The sequence below is a fragment of the Coloeus monedula genome, assembly GCF_965178545.1.
Source record: "Coloeus monedula genome assembly, chromosome: 4".
NCBI lineage: Eukaryota > Metazoa > Chordata > Aves > Passeriformes > Corvidae > Coloeus > Coloeus monedula.
The window spans coordinates 70,051,158-70,064,665 of NC_138784.1; positions in this window are offsets into that span (position 1 = coordinate 70,051,158).

Genomic DNA, 13,508 nt, shown 5'->3' on the forward strand with positions numbered 1-13,508 from the left:
AGTGTGATATCTCTACATACCAAATCTCAAAGAACTTCCTCGATTACAGCCAGCTCCTGTAAAAGTATCATTTGCCCAAACCATTCCCCCAGACACATCTTCATCCTTGAACCTGGGAAAGAAGAGTAATGTTGAATGAATGTAACTAGAGGAATTTGAGAGAGAAAAAAGTAACTTCTGTGGGGATGATTTTACGCAGATAAACGTATTTCATGGGCCACTTGGATTTCAGGTGACTGAACCATGTTGGAAGGAGATGCTGCTTTCTTCTTGTTCCTGTGCTTGCCACTTCCATTTTTCAGCACTTGTTCACCACTAAGCTCAGGGACACAAAATCAATAGTGCTCCAACATTAATAATTGAGCAAAGCAGGCAGCCAGCTGAGTAAACCCCATCTCACTTGAAATCAGAGCAGTTACTTCCAGCTTGAGCTAATATATCTGAGAATTAAGTGCAGGCTGAGGTGGAAAATGGGATAAAAACAACAAAATAAAATAAAAAACCCGAACAGCCAGCTCCCCCCCCGTGCTGTGATGATTCTCACCAAAGGAGCAGCAGAAGTGAATAAGGATTGCTCTCTTGAATCATTCTGTAGCGTGATGCAATCAAGCAGAATGGTTTGAAAGCCTCTTTAGTTTGTAGGAATGAATTCTCCAGGGGTCTGAGTGCTATTTCCAGGTTTCATCCTAAAGCATAAATCATGCACTTATTGAGAGCTGATTATATAAAGTACACAAAGAAGAAAAGAGTCTGACAAATAGCTTTTAACTTGGGGAGTGAAAAAAAAAAAGGCAATAAACACAGTACTGGAAGTGTTTCTGAATGGCATTTGGATTCTCTCACAATGCAGGGTGAGAACCCCACTAGAATGTGATGTTCCACAACATCCCCTCACTGAAATGCTGCCATCTCTGGAAAAGACTACAATAAACTCCTAACTCCCCTGGTGAAATTACACAGTACTTAAGGGACAGAGTCTCTTAATCCCAGTAAAGCATTGAGCAGTAGGATGTCACATCAGATTGTCATACCACCCTGGTGGCTTCTGCAGTTTATAGATGAAAGTTGCCCACATGATGTTTTCTTTGAAAGTACTGGGTTTGGGAATCTCTAGATCAAACCTGCTCATAAATATTGAGAAGAGGGGGCTTCCCTGAGGGATAGTCTTGTTTTAGTGGGGCAGAATAACAGTAAATGCATAAATCATATCTGAGACAGCAGGATATAGCTGGCAAATGAGGATTAATGCCAAGATGTCAGCAATCCAGGAGATGCATGATAGTATCACTGCAGAGCCCACAGATAAAAAATACCATGTGAAGTTTTCCTTTCTTTCAGGGAATCTCCAGGGTTCCTTCTGCAGTGCGTCTAGGAAAAGTGCTCTGAATCCTAAGTAGTGTGAGGAGGCAGACAGCCTGATTTAAAGGTGTTAAAATATTGCCAAGGGATGGGAGCATCCACAAGGACAGCACTTTGGGATGGTACTGAACAGTCACTGCATCAGGGCTGTTAGGTCCAGTGTTGAGGACGAGCTGTGTGATGCACTGAGTTATCCCAGTAAGAATTGTGTGCCATTTCTGCAAGGACTGAAAATTGCCTGCCATCTCTGTAAGGAGAAAGAATCAAGAAAACATTGTGAACTGGTGCATGGGGGAATCCCACTACTGTGTATCAAAGCTTCCTTTAAAGGGATGACACAAACTCCAGATTGGGACCCAGTTTGTTATTTGGGTGAAGCCTGTAGGAGTGAGTTTGTGAAAAGCTCAGCTAGGGCTGCATTTCAGCAAGGTGGAGTTTGCAGCTTTTCTCCCAAACAGCAGAACAAGATCAAAGCCTTTTATTTTCATGGCTTGCAATGTGTTTTTTTGGTATTTCTTTTCAATGGCCTGCAACACAAGAGGTGCAGGACAAAGAGATCATGATATTAAGAAGCAAATCAAACTAAAGCTTTGCTAGACAGGCCCCATCTGTATCTCCTCTCTGAGCCCTATCTTTCCCCTTTGGCTTTCTCTGCAGCAGTTGGCAGTATGTGTAAATCCAGAAAAGCCTTGCAGAGCCAGGGGAAACCCAGGAGGCAATTAATTCATCTTGAAACAGCACAGCCTAAAGTCACCAGTGACCTGGACTGTCTATACAGAGAGTTTAGGTAATTGTGCTGCCAACTCGTCATCAGGGCTGGGTTTTTATGAATAATTTTTTGCAGTGAGCAGCAAATACTGTCTTTAAATATGTCAGTGAAGGAGCAATTGCACATCTCTCAGCTGCAGCAACTTCTTCTGGTCTTGTGGGTGCTACCCGTCACCCTTTGAGACCTACGTGGCTCCAGCAGAGGCCACTAGGTTGGACAAGAATCTCCAAACATGAACACAAGGGCCAGAGAAAGAAAAGAAGAATAGAGGCTTGTTTGTCCCTGATGATCCACTTGGATGTGTGCAGCCTGGAGGTACACAGCTGGAATGAAAAATAAGACCGTATAGTATGATTCAGCTGATCCCAAACAAAGGTTAGGGGCAAGGAATTCCTATGTGAGCAGAGGGAAGGTTCGCAGGGAATTTCCCCTGGCTGCCTTTTCAAGTTCTGGCTGCTGCATATTGACCTCCGAGGCATTTGTTTAGTTTGGCTTTTATTTTCTTTTTCTTCCCTTTTTTCCTTTTTTTTTTTTCCTTTTCAGTTCTTGTCTGTTTTGTTTCTGAAAGGATGACATCCTGGCCCCTCACATTTCTGGAGGCAACACACACGTTCCTCGCAGCTCTGTGTTACCAAGAGGACAGAAAATATTCTTCATAATTACACATGATTTGATCGTTCCAGCATTTCTACCTCTTCCCAGAAGTTTTATTATCATAATTAATTTCTCTGGCATCTACTTACAGCTCTAGGCATTCATCCTTTGGTGACTTGCCCAAAATGTCACAGAGGCAGGAAAGAGAATTACACTCTGGTGTCCCAACTCCAGCTCCTGTGGGACCAGCAAGGTTTTACTGTCTTACAATGTATTTCTCTTTCCTTTCAGAAAATATCCTGCAATTCCCAGTCTATGCAGAACTCATCGCTTTCTCAAATGCCTTTAAGGAAAGATGAACCAAGAGGGAAGTGATCTTAAGAGCCAAGGATTCCTCTTGAGAAATTGTATTCCAGCTTCTGGATATTGGACAGAAAAAAACCTTTTGTTTAAGAGAGATCTGAACTCTGATCTAAACTGTGGAGTATTAATCATATCATATGTTCATCATATCTGTGTATGGTTGCACTTGTAAGTTTCTTCGATCTCAGAGTGATGTAAGAGAGATGATCATAAATAATGTTGGGTTTCAACAGCCAACCCAGCTCACATTAAAAACCTCAGTTTCAGCCTCCTGCTTGTTTCAGTGAGGGTTGGTAGACTACTGAAATTAGAAACTCCAGTCACAATCCAGCACAACCCTTGTTGTGGTTCAGTGTGATCCCTCAGTCACCACATAATGGCCAGAGCTGTACATTAGCCTGGACTGCATGTCCCCAGGAAAAGCCATGTACTGCAGTGGTGGAATCATCCTACCTCTGTCATTGCAAATTAATTGTACAGGCTGCCAAAATTCCCCAAATTCTCACCTTTTCATCTGTTTAAACTCAACCCTATGTAATATTCTTGACACACAAGACCCACAGGTATCCTCACTCTGAGCACAAGCCACCTGTGTCTTGTTTGCTGGAATGGGAACAACAGCCCCAAAAGCAAAGCTGCTGGTGGAGATGCCAAAATCGTGCTTTGTCAGACAGAAACTGAGTCAAGAATCGGCTTTCAACCTATGCAGAACTTGGCCAAACCTTACAATTAATTTGGCTTCCAGCACAAGCAGCACAGTACTGTAATACAAAACTCCCTTGGTGGGTAAACCATTTTCCATATACTCTCAGATTATAGCTGAGTAGGATTAGAAATGTCCTGGTGTGGGCAGATTACTCCAATGTCAGAGCGAGAGCCAGGTCTCCTGCCTCAGCACCCTGAGTCCTGGTGTGGTTCAGTGTGAGAAGGTGGTGAGCAATCTGGTGGGGTCTCCAGTCCCATCAGGTTGTGCTCCTGAGACTGTCACAGGAGGGAAGTGGTCACCAAGTCCAGCACGACTGGAGAGCATCTTGCCAGGCTTAGATATGGTGACTAGTGGTACCCAACACTGTCCTAAATAATTTAACTGCATTTACTCTAAATAGACTTTTACCAATTAACTGGGCAAAGCCTTAAAACAAACAAATTAACAACAACAAAAACTAACCAAGCGAACCACAACAACGAAAAAACCAACCAAAACCCAGCACCCCCTTCCCCCCCCAAAATAAAAAGGACTTCAAAGCATTTCACTTACATTAATTAAGCTATATGTCTATGTCAGACCGTGTCAGCCAACAGATACTCAGCAATCCTTATCTCTGCACCGTAGAGCCTGATAAAGGTCTAATTGCCTAAGAAATGCACAGCCCTTGGGACTGCAGTGGCAAAAGCAATTTCCTTCCGTACAATGGAGCCTTAACGAAAACACCTCCTGCTTAATGAAAGCATGGAAGATTAAGGGACAAAGGTAGGGGTGTGGAGCTGGGCTGCAGCCAGACTCGGTCTGTGTGGGATGGCTGGGGGCAGGAGCAGCCCTAGGCAGAGCAGGAGGTGCCTGTGACATTCCTGCTGGTGTGGGGGGCCCTGCTTCATGCCCCACATACAAGTGCCACCGAGGGGCAGCCCCTGCCTCCAGATGCTGTCGGTCCTGCTGGGTGCAACCTGGGCATTGCCAGCAAAAATGGATTCAGTCCCCATGGCTGTTTTCACTTGCCTGAGCAAAATCTGGCCACTTGCTGCAGAAGCGTTTGGAGGTGAAAGGATTGAGGACAAAAAAAAAGTGTTTGTAACAACAGTGTTTCTTTGTTTCAAGTTAAAAAGCCAAATTTAATGAAAGATGCAAAGATGACCCTGGGGTGAAACATCACTGAGCGTTCTCAGAGGCTGCCCTCCCACGCATGAGCCAAACTCAGAAAATCTTTGATGCATTAGTGTTTAAAAGTGTGAGAGAGAGGGGGAAAGCCCTACAAATTGTTCTAGAGAGAGAATAAAACAGCAGAAGCAGGAAAGAGTGGTTAATGTGGATTTTGTAGCACATACTGATAAGGGACAATTTCCCCATTTCCTTTCCGGTTTAGAAATAGACTTCATGGACACAGAGGTAGTTCTGGAAGAGCGAAGAAAGCAAAGCTGAGTGAAAGGCATCACATTCAGGGGGCTGTTCATAAAAACTTTTTCTCCCTTTTTTTTCTCCCTACAATTAAAAAAAGAGGAGTTAACACCTGTGCTTGCTTCACTATGCCATTTTTCACATTTGCAGTTGTTCTCAGGGGAATCAAAGTGACAGATTTATGCAAAGCTGCAGTTTGGATCTTTTCTTGCCCCGGAGCAAGGCTTTTATCCAAGCTTTACTTCCCCCCTTCATGAGGGGATGGTGAAGAGGAGGAATGCATCACACTTAAAAACGGCAAAGAAAAAAAAAATTCACAGCTGTTTCTAGCAGCTGAGATATATTTAATCCAAACTAGTGATTAACGTTCACCTCTCTGGAAGAGATATTTCCCTTCCCCCTGTGGTTGTTATCACCTGTGCAGCAGACAGGGCTTGGAGATGAACTTCAGCAGCGAACTTGTGGTGAGAGGATGGAGGGCTACAATGGGAAAGCTATGAGCAAGTGACTTTGTGCTCTTATTCCCAGAAATTCCTGCTATAGACTGACTCTCCTAGTAAGGTGGACAACTTCTTTGGGCTGTCCATATTGCGAATGCCACTTCTAAGTGTTTCGGGACCTCGCATTTGTCTGTGCCCAGCACCAGGAAGCCTCTGCACAGCAGGGTTTTTAGCAGGCTATCTGCAGAAAGCAGCTCTTCTCTAACTGTTGCGTTGGAGATGGGATGAGCAGAGAAGGTCTCTCCCGCTGTCTCAGTGCTACATGCACATAGATGCAGATGAGTAATGGTAAATCTTCAGTAGCACAAGAACTCCTGCTGTCTCTTCAGGGCACTGAGCCGTGAGCAGCAGTTTGGAATGTGCCCTCCTAGAGAGTACTTATGTTTTATCTTCACTGCTCAGTGTGCAAATGTCCTGAAATCCCATTCTTGAATCTGAAAGGATTTGAGAGACAGAACTTGAGAAGCTGAACTATTAACACCTGTATGGACTTTCCAGTGGTGCTTTTTTCCATGTTATCTGAGTGCCACAAACACATTAATGGATGTGAGTTCACAATCCCTTTATGAAGTGAGAAGCTGGTACCCATGTGACCTACCAGGCTTGGCATTTTTGTCCCCAAATCTTATCCTTCCAGTCAATCTCCTCCATCCCCATGTTTCAGTGAGATACCAAAGTCTTGCCTTACTCATAGGAACAAAGTCTTCTACACAAGAAAAAAAAGGCACTACTCTTTAGACTGCCCTCATGAAGAGACCATTGAAAACTTTGTCTACAGAAATCTCACCCAAGATAAGCATGTAAAGTGTGATATTTCAGCCCAAACAGTTGATACAGTCCAAGGAGGAGCCAGGCAGCTCTGCTGACAGGCAATGTAGTCCAGCAAATCATTTGCTTTGGCTGCTGCTGCTGGACCTGGTAGCCTTCACTGGCTCCATCAGCACCTGTTTTGTACATGTGTCACCAGCCCCTGAAATGGTGGCCAGCGGACAGCTGTCCTGGCCTTGACGTATGACCTTGTACCAGCTGCTGTGTGTGTGCAGATGCAACGATCCCTGCACAGAGGTGGAGCTGTTTCCTCCTCCTTTGCAATTCTGATGGTGTATTTGAGCATTTCATTACCAAGGAATTTGGGAGCAGGACTAAATGACCAACAGTTACCCATCAGCAGCGTTGCCCTCATCACTGGCATTCAAGTGAATCCTTCATGAATGTTAGTGGCATTGCTGACCCAGCTCTGGAGGAAAGAAATTCCCCTGAGTCAGGAGCACAGTTGTGTTCAGCACTAAGCCAGCTGACTGGCATGAGAAGAAGAGGATTCTCCATGAGGGAGCTGGATCAGAGCCCATTTCACTGCCTTGGCCATGTGCTTGGGTTAACTCACTGGGTTAAGCACAGCCTTTTTATCCTTTGCAAAGGGTAATTTCTAAAATCCAAAGAAACCTCCTGCACGATGGTGGGGGAATGTGCTTTCATGTCAGCTGCTCTGTGGGTAGAGCTCTATTCTAGAGCATAGCAGAGAAGAACAAGACCTACCTAAGGCAGAAAAATACAAAGCCCATATGCTAATAGAGGAGGGCCTTGACCCATTTTGTGAGGTTTTTTCTAGGTGGTTTGATGCCCTCTCAGCAGCAGTTAAAGAGAGAAAATTGCTGCCTGGTGGTTGGGGAATAGGTGGTTCGTGGGGAGTGGGCACATCTCACGTGAGTGTTGCTGGAAGTTGGTGGGAAGGTTATGACCCGCACTGTCAGGGACACAGCTTATAAGGCCACCCCAGACAAGAAAATCCTCCTCTCTCGTCTTGGTACTTCATTTAGAATGGCCCAGAAATTGAAGTAGGTGTGAAGATGACTGTGAGAAAAAAGATGGTTTGGGGGTGATGGTGGGGCCGTGATGGGGCAGGCACAGCAGCTCTCTGACTCCAGGAGGGTCAAGAGCAGGAGGAGCAGCTCAGAGAGGACATGAGGTAGGGCGTGACATTCAGGCTAAGCCCAGCTTTCTGCAGGACAAGAGGCAATGCAAGGTGGCCAGTGTGAGAGTGAAAGCTGGTGTTGCAGAAGGTCTGACAACTCCTGTGGGGATGTACAGGTTTCTCTGGTGGGGTCTGTGCTGGACACCTCCAGTTGGTGGCTGTGTAAAAAAAAAGGCTTAGGATTCTCACTGTTCTTTTTTTCCTTTCTTGTCCCTATTTCTCTAGTTTTGCCATATACTGTTCAATTAGTTAACTTAATTCTTTCATTTGCTCCTTCTTTGCTTAAAATTTTCCTTGACAAGCTGCTTCCCTCACTGCCCTTTTCTTCCTGTCCTGAGTCTCTTTCTCCCACTCCCTCTGCCTTTTTCCCCACTGTTTTTAGCTTTCTCTTGGGCTCTGCATCCCTGCATCCGCCTCATCCCTCATGTTATTTCCTATCTCTTAATCTGTGGGGTTTCATGGGGTGCAGGGGCATTTCTTACCCTGTGGTAGTCTACAGTAATCTATCACTCAGTAATCTGTGCTGCCTTGCCTCTTTTTCCCACAAGTCTCCCCCTCCAGATGTGCATGCACGTCTGTACATGAGGCATGCACAACCCCAGAGCCAGGAGACTGAAGTCAGACCCAGTTCAAGGAAATGCCAGCTTCAGTGGGATTTCCCCCTCAAAATCCAGAGTTCCTTGGGTGCTGGATGAGACATGGGATGGCAGGCAGTTGTTTTCCTTACCTCATCCCAGAAAAAATAACAGGTAGTCCATTGATTAGTGCAGTTTGGGAGAAGAGAATGGTGCTGGAAGTTAAGCATCTGTTGGTTTATAATGGAAAATATTTCAAATAAAAATGCTTTAAATTATATAAAGGTGTTTTGAACTGTCATATACCATGAGACAACTTTACTGGAAAGAACATCTATAATGAAAAACAAATCACACTGACCTTTGCTATAGGGCTTGAAAGCAGGTTCCTTTGGGGTTGTGGGGACTCATTTGCCCTCCAGCAGTGGAAGAATTAAGATGTTATGTTTAAAATAAACAAAAGAGGTTTAATCCCAAATCCTTGTGGGAGAGCACTTTGTGTTCTCTTAAAAGTTCAGTAATTCCATAAGCAAGATGGACAGTTGGGTTATTTTAGACTCAATGAAAGCAGGGGAGGGACAGAAGGGACGTCAAAGGGAATTAACTCATCAGAGTAAGAACCCAGTTGTGCAAACTGAGCAGAGAGTGATTTCAGTTGCATTAACCATACATGGTGCCAAGGTCCCTCATTATAAGATGCTCTTTTCCCCTTTTTGTTCTATCCAGGCAAACTGCAAGAAGAACATTCATCTTCATGGGATCATCCCAAGGCAGGGCTGGGCAGCCTCCCGTGCACAAGTGCCCATTGCTGTTCAGACAGTAACGGCATGAGGGTAATGATTCTCACTTCCATTTGGGCTCTACACGACTCTCTGAGGGCAGGTGTTGGTTTCTGAGTGATGAAGGAAGAAAGGCTGCACAGGGACTCTTGTCTCTAATGACCTGTCTCTGCTGGATTTACCTGCATATCTTCTCTGCACCAGCAAAGACAGAGTAGGCTTTGTTTGGAAGCATCTTGGCCCTTTTGAAAGGCAACCCCTTCCACAGCTCAGGTGTGTCCTGCTTCTCTTCTGCTGGGGGCACAGAGAGAAGTCAGCCCCAGCAATCTGTTACCATTTAGCAGCACTAAATTCACTTTAGAAGACGACTGTGTGAAACGTGTTACCTCCAGCTGTGATTCAAAAACTGAAGAAAGTTCAGCTCTTAGGAAACATAGGAGGGACAAGATATAAATCCAGAAAACTTGAGCAAAGACAAAACATTTCACATCTCTATCTTTTTATTTCCAGACAAGAAGCCAAAGTACTACAATATGACTGTTACACTAGGACTTAGATATGTAAGCATCACTTTCTTCATCACTCCCCTGCAGCTGAAGAGAACCAGTGTGAGTGACTGGGTGCTGGAGGGATTTTTGCCCTGGCCCAAAACCAGGCCAGAATTGCCTTCACTTGATAAGTGAAGCTTGGATTGAAGGGCAAGTTGTACCTGGCCAATACATTTTTTTCTTCAGGAGTGACCAATGAAAATTGTTCCATACTTGTGTAATGCTGGCTAGCAGAATAAATGTGGTTCTTGGGCGAAAGAGCAGAAAACCAAATAGATGCGGTGGTGCTGCTCTCTCTCTGACTCTTTGGAGACCAGGCTTTATGATCCTGAGTTCTTCTCTGGTATCTGCTGAAGAAAAGAATGTTGAAAATCTGGGGCAATCAAGCTACAATAATGTCTGGTCATTCTGCCACAAAGTGAAGGAAAATGTATTCAATTTATTCAAGGGAATACTTGATTATTGGGTTATAAATGCTAATGCTGGGTGAGAATTTCTAACAAGAGGGTTTTTTCACATAGCAGGCAACAGTACAACATGAACCTATGGACGGAATCTGAAGCCAGGCAGATGAAGAATGAGAAAAAGTGTAAGATTTTAGCATTGGAACAACGGACCAAGGGATGACCTATCTGCTTCACCACCTGAGATTTTAAAGTGAGAATTGTGTGTCTTCTACTTTCTTCTTCTAAACTCAGTAATGATCATGACACAGGAGTCCCTGCGTGACATCATCAGTGTGGACAGATTAGGCTTTCCTAACAGTCCCTCTGCCTTTAAAACCCTTGATGCTTAAAAAGTGCATTTACCTGAGCCAGGGTTCACCCCAGGGACAGGGGAACTAGACATCTTTATTCCTTTCTCCCCAGCTGTGGGAATACTCTCTTTGGATATCTTTCCCACTGCCAGTCGTGTCAGTGGTATGTGTTATGCAGATGTGTGTCTACTGGGAGCTATGCTCAGACAGCACATTTCACATTGATTTATGAACAGACTTATGAGTGCAGCAGCTTCTGGCCTCTGCTGACTTGGGCTGGAACCAGCTTGAATGTTGTTGCTATTCTTGTTCTTGGACCTAGTCACGGCTCACAAACCAGATGCTGCAGAAACGCAGAGCTGAGGAAGTTCTTGCCTCAGAGCTCTTCTGTAAACAGAGCGTGGAAATAGGTAGCCAAGGGAATCCAGGGAAAAGATGGGAGGTAAACATGTTCAGTCATGATGAGCTGGAAAAGAACTGGGCGTGGCAATAAGTTGGGTAGGCAGTGGTGGGCCAAGGCTGGGTTTGCCCAGGAAAAGATGCTGCAGGACTCCAGGCATGAGACAAAAAAGCATCTTTGTTGTGTGAATGGCAGGAAAGAGAGAACCTCTGGGAGAAGCTACAGGGGAAGTGCCAGCAACCTTGAGAATAGAGAGGGAAGTCTAAAGTGAGGATGTCATCCAGGTTGCAAGTCCAAGTGATGGATAAGAGAAAAACAGTTCCCCTTCAGACACAACGGGTCTGAGATGAGGACCAGATGTCCCCAGATGTCAGGGAGCCAGGCTGAGATGGGAGTTTCAGTAGGAGAACACAGCTAACAGTACAGTCCAGATCCAAAGTAAACTGCATTTGAGTTGGTGAGGTCTGTCAGAGATCAGGGCAGAGGGAAAGGAGAGCAGGACTCAGTGACTACAGTGAGGGCAGAATGGAGAAGGGGGATTGGTTTCTGACTAAGAGTAGGTTTATATTAGATATTAGGACTGGGAGGTGATGATGCACTGGAACAGGTTGCACAGAGAAGTTGTGGATGCCTGGGAGTGTTTAACAGCAGGTTGGATGGGACTTTGAGCAACCTGGTCTAGAGTAAGGTATCCCTGCCCACGACAGGGGGGGTTGGAACTAGGGAACCTTTAATGTCCCTTCCAACCTAACCCATTCTGTGATTCTGTGAAGATGGACAGGGGAAAGGGTAAAGGACAGAGGGGACAAGACAGGGCAGAAAGATACAGGGAAGTTATAGGCAAAGGTCTCCATCTATACCAACTGCTTGATCCTTCTACTCACTTTTCCATTCGAATTCTGATAGATATTACAGGAAGTCTTTTTACTGCTATGCATAAAGTAAATCTTTCCAAACTCTTTGAGGCAACATTGTATTCCCAGCTCAATGATGCCCAAAGACAGGTCCAGTTTCTTCATGGTTGTGATTATTCTTCAAAAGAAAAAACATGAAGAACTATGGCAAGGGAATGTGATTTTTTTTTTTAATAGGAATCACCCAGCCCAGTATTGGTACAAAAATAGTTAAATACAATGTACCAAGTGTCAAACTGTGAGAAGAATGACTCAAATTAGAGAAGCACAGATAGGAGAAGCTAACAAAAACATCTCCTCCTGTGGGGACACTAGCACAGACAAATACTCATCTTTGTATGTCACCCATTTTAAAGAGGGGTGGGCAGAGGGAAAGAAATCTGGATTTGATATTTTGTACCCTGGACTACAAAGGAATCGCTGCAGATATATAAATAAAAGACAGCTGGGCTGAGGTTTCTGATCACCTACACCCATCAGAAAGGCAGCCAGACTGAGCACCGTGCTCTCCTGTTTGATACCTGGACTAACGCTCAACTCAGTCAATTCTTTAAAGGCAAAAAGAGACAGAGCAGAGAAATGTTTTATTAAAAGGTTTAAATCACCTGCATTGCCACAGAAACAGCAAAGAAAATGACATACCCCAGAGGGAGAAACCTTTGGTTTAAATGCCTGTAAAAATGTGTGAAAGAAAAGGAAGAGCTCCTGCCTGGGAAAATCATGAGCCTGTCTCAAAGTCTACAAGACTAAGCAGAGGAAGTGAGTGAATGACTGTGGCACATGCATGAGTGGCTGAAAGTGCAGCCCGAGCAGTAATTGGCTCTATTGGTGCTCCTCTGATTAGCTGGTTTTGGCTACAGCACTTGTCAGACCCAAGCTGAATTCACAGTACAAAAGTATTCACACTGCACTGAAGAAAGTCTCAGATCAGCCAGTGGATCCCTGCAGAGAAACACCAAACACAGATCTGAAGGATGTGGTCTCCAGGGAGGGCTTTGTATCCTTACTTCATGTCAGTAATTCCTTGTTATCTTGAGCTGGAAGACAAAGGACTCCTGGAAAGGATTCAGATGCTCCTGTTACTTTTCACTACCTCAGAAATGAAGGAAGAGAGAAGAAAATTGATGATGCTTCTGTGCAGAGAAATTTAAGAACAAAATCACATCACTGAATGTAGGTGGTTTGAACTTTTAGCCAAAATATCTGAGAGTTGCTAATGAACTGAAAGAGCAAAGGGATCAGCTTGTTGGGATGGGAAGGAAAGGTTACACACTGATAAATCTCCAGAGAGACTCCTGACAGGGAGAGGTCTCAGACAGGGACATCTCACAGAGGGCGCAGGACAAGATGAGCCACCCCAAGCCCTTAAAGTGACATTGGGCACAGCACCTGCAAACATGAATGGAAGAGAACAAGGAAATCAGGCACTTCCAAGTGAGAGGTATTTTTATGTGCAGACTTACACCCTACTGTGTCTGTTCCAGAATTATCGCTAAGACCCACTTTCAGCTCATTCAGTTCTGAAGTCAGCTCCATGGACCCCTGCTTAATCCGCAAAATGCTGACATGACCACTCTGCAGAATGACAGAGAAATTACACAGAACATTAATTATTTGCATCCACACTCACCAAAAAGCAATTTGGAGACCATCAGCCAACACCAGTGTATGCCAGCAAATGCTGTTGGTGTTTTCTGAGCTAGCTGACTGATTCAAGCACTCTAATCAAATATAAGCAGTTTAGGCTATTAATAGTAGTATTAAGGAAAGACATCCATATTTTGCTTGTGAGCTGCCTGTCCTTTCTCACTCTGTCCTCCCTCCCAGCTAAATTATGTTATGTTATGTTATGTTATGTTATGTTA